We start from the raw sequence: 2,142 nt of genomic DNA, 5'->3' as shown, positions 1-2,142 counted from the left end.
AAACTCCGCGGAATAAAACTTCGATCCGCGGGAGTCTTTTATTCACAGTTTACGGGTTGTCTTCTGACCGACAGATCGAACAAGCTAATCGAGCGCAGTGCCACTCAATTAAGTGAAGCAAGTCAAGCCAAAAGCACTCTCAGCTAGTGCAAACATCTAAAAGGATAATATACCACTCGCATCTCTCCGTTGTGTCATTAGTGTTTGAGCAAAAACAAATATCCAAAAAATTACAATCATGTTTAAATTTGTGTCTTTTCGCGCTGATTGCCTCAACGGCCCCCATCTCTCCCTCTCTCTCTCTCTCTTTCACTGTCATTCCTGATGTCACATGATAATATTTAAACAGGAACGTGCCCTGCATTACTTTGCTAGGGAAAACGGAGATGTGAGGCTGACAGAGGGCATTGGTGAAAACCGATGATATTCCAGTAGGCCGATCCCTCAATGATGTCCAGCTGCTAGAAGAGGTGGAAGCCCGTGGAGCGTGTTGCTCGCTTCTTTGGCACACACACATTGCAATTCAAGGTCCCCAAGGACTCCATCCAGGATGTGCAACGTGCTTTGGAAGAGTGTAAGTTGAATAGGGTGGTAGGAGGGAATATGCATACAAACATGCACATAGAAACGTAGAGTAGCACACATCATTTTGTGGTCCCACATAAGATATATTATTACAGAGTTGATTTTCAATTCAGATTCCCAAGCATCTCCTAGCGGTGCATTGACAACCTCCATGTCCAAGTAGCAAACTTGTTGCTGTTGACTGTTTTTGGCTGCTGTAATTAATTGCCTTTTAGTTAGCCAGTTAGCTAGGCTTACTTTCTTTTTGCGCTGACCATAGAAAGCTGTCGATCCTGTTCGCTTATTAATTATTTATGCTCCAATTGCTAATGAGCGGACAGTGGACAGCAAACTCTCCGACGATGAATCAAGCTGTAATCAAGCGAAAGTCATACATGCAAATGCATGTATCCCCCTTTCATTCCTTTCATTCCCATTTAAGCCTGCTATGGCCGCTCTGCTGCCTCTGGCTATTGGCTTCTTGGCACTGATCTCATTCTAGGCTTTGGTCATTGGCAAGATTGCTCTGCTGCTCTCGAGCATCATTGGATTGAAAGAAAGAGAATCAAAGAAAGAGAACTACGAGGTTGTTGCGCATCCGCACTATGAACACGAGCAAAGCTACGGTCGATGGCTGCAAGGCAGCGAGGCTCAGAATCTGGCCTATGCGGCGTATAAGCAATAAGCATCCAAATCAACAAAAAAACAAATGAACAAAATCGGGAATACGTATGAGAACGTGGACTCTAACGGGGAGAGGAGCAAAGGTTCATTGCTCATTTCATTTATATTTATTTTTTTAACTTATTTGTGTAGAATAATGTCATGGAAAAATTCTATGTAAGGCGCCATTCAACAAACATTAATGACATCAACAAAAATAGTAACAGCAAAAGAGAAAGAAAACAAAGACAAGAAATCCATAGCTATTAAGTTCAATTGGCAGATGGGCGACTAAAAAGAGCTGCAGCTGGACGTGATATAAAATGGGCTGATGACAAATCAATCAAGTTCTGGGCATTTTTTTCACAAACTTAATCTAATTTTAAACAACTCAAGTGACTGCATTTTGTATAAATATACTGAGAGCTTTACTATATAGTATTTTTAAAACTTAGCGCTTAACTACTACTCAACTAAACTAACAACTAAACTAAACTAGTTTAAACTGTGGAACCTTTGTATGAAGTGTTGCTGCTGCTATTATGTGCTTGGGGCTCCCACAGAGAAAAGCCCAACATGCCTGCCACCCCAGCAGCTAAGCCACCCTACCAAGCAGGCCAGCCATTAATCCCCATCAGCCCTAAGAAAAGCCCCAACAAAACTTGCAAATGAAATTTACTTAATCGAAAGAGAAATAAAAACTGTCGCATTAATTTGTAACCAATGTTTTGTGTAGTCTTATTTTCCCCTCAACAAAAAAAAGGGGATTGTGCATACGCAACGTATGCAGCATTTTAAAGCGAAATGTAATGCTTTCACTCGCTGAATAAAAATACTTACCAACTAAGGCGAACGAGGCCACCGATATCAATTGCATGTGTCCACATCGACAGACAAGCGGGCAGGCAGATCAGA

General features: G+C 41.6%; 1 pseudogene; it reads left to right on the top strand.

Annotated features, from left to right (window-relative positions):
• The first annotated feature begins 331 nt into the window (after positions 1-331).
• Positions 332-1,249, top strand: LOC124461144 (annotated as a pseudogene).
• The last annotated feature ends 893 nt before the right edge of the window (positions 1,250-2,142 follow it).

The sequence above is a fragment of the Drosophila willistoni genome, unplaced genomic scaffold, assembly GCF_018902025.1.
Source record: "Drosophila willistoni isolate 14030-0811.24 unplaced genomic scaffold, UCI_dwil_1.1 Seg211.1, whole genome shotgun sequence".
Classification (NCBI taxonomy): Eukaryota; Metazoa; Arthropoda; class Insecta; order Diptera; family Drosophilidae; genus Drosophila; species Drosophila willistoni.
The sequence above is the reverse complement of the archived record's forward strand: the minus strand, read 5'-3'. Positions and strand labels throughout refer to the sequence as shown.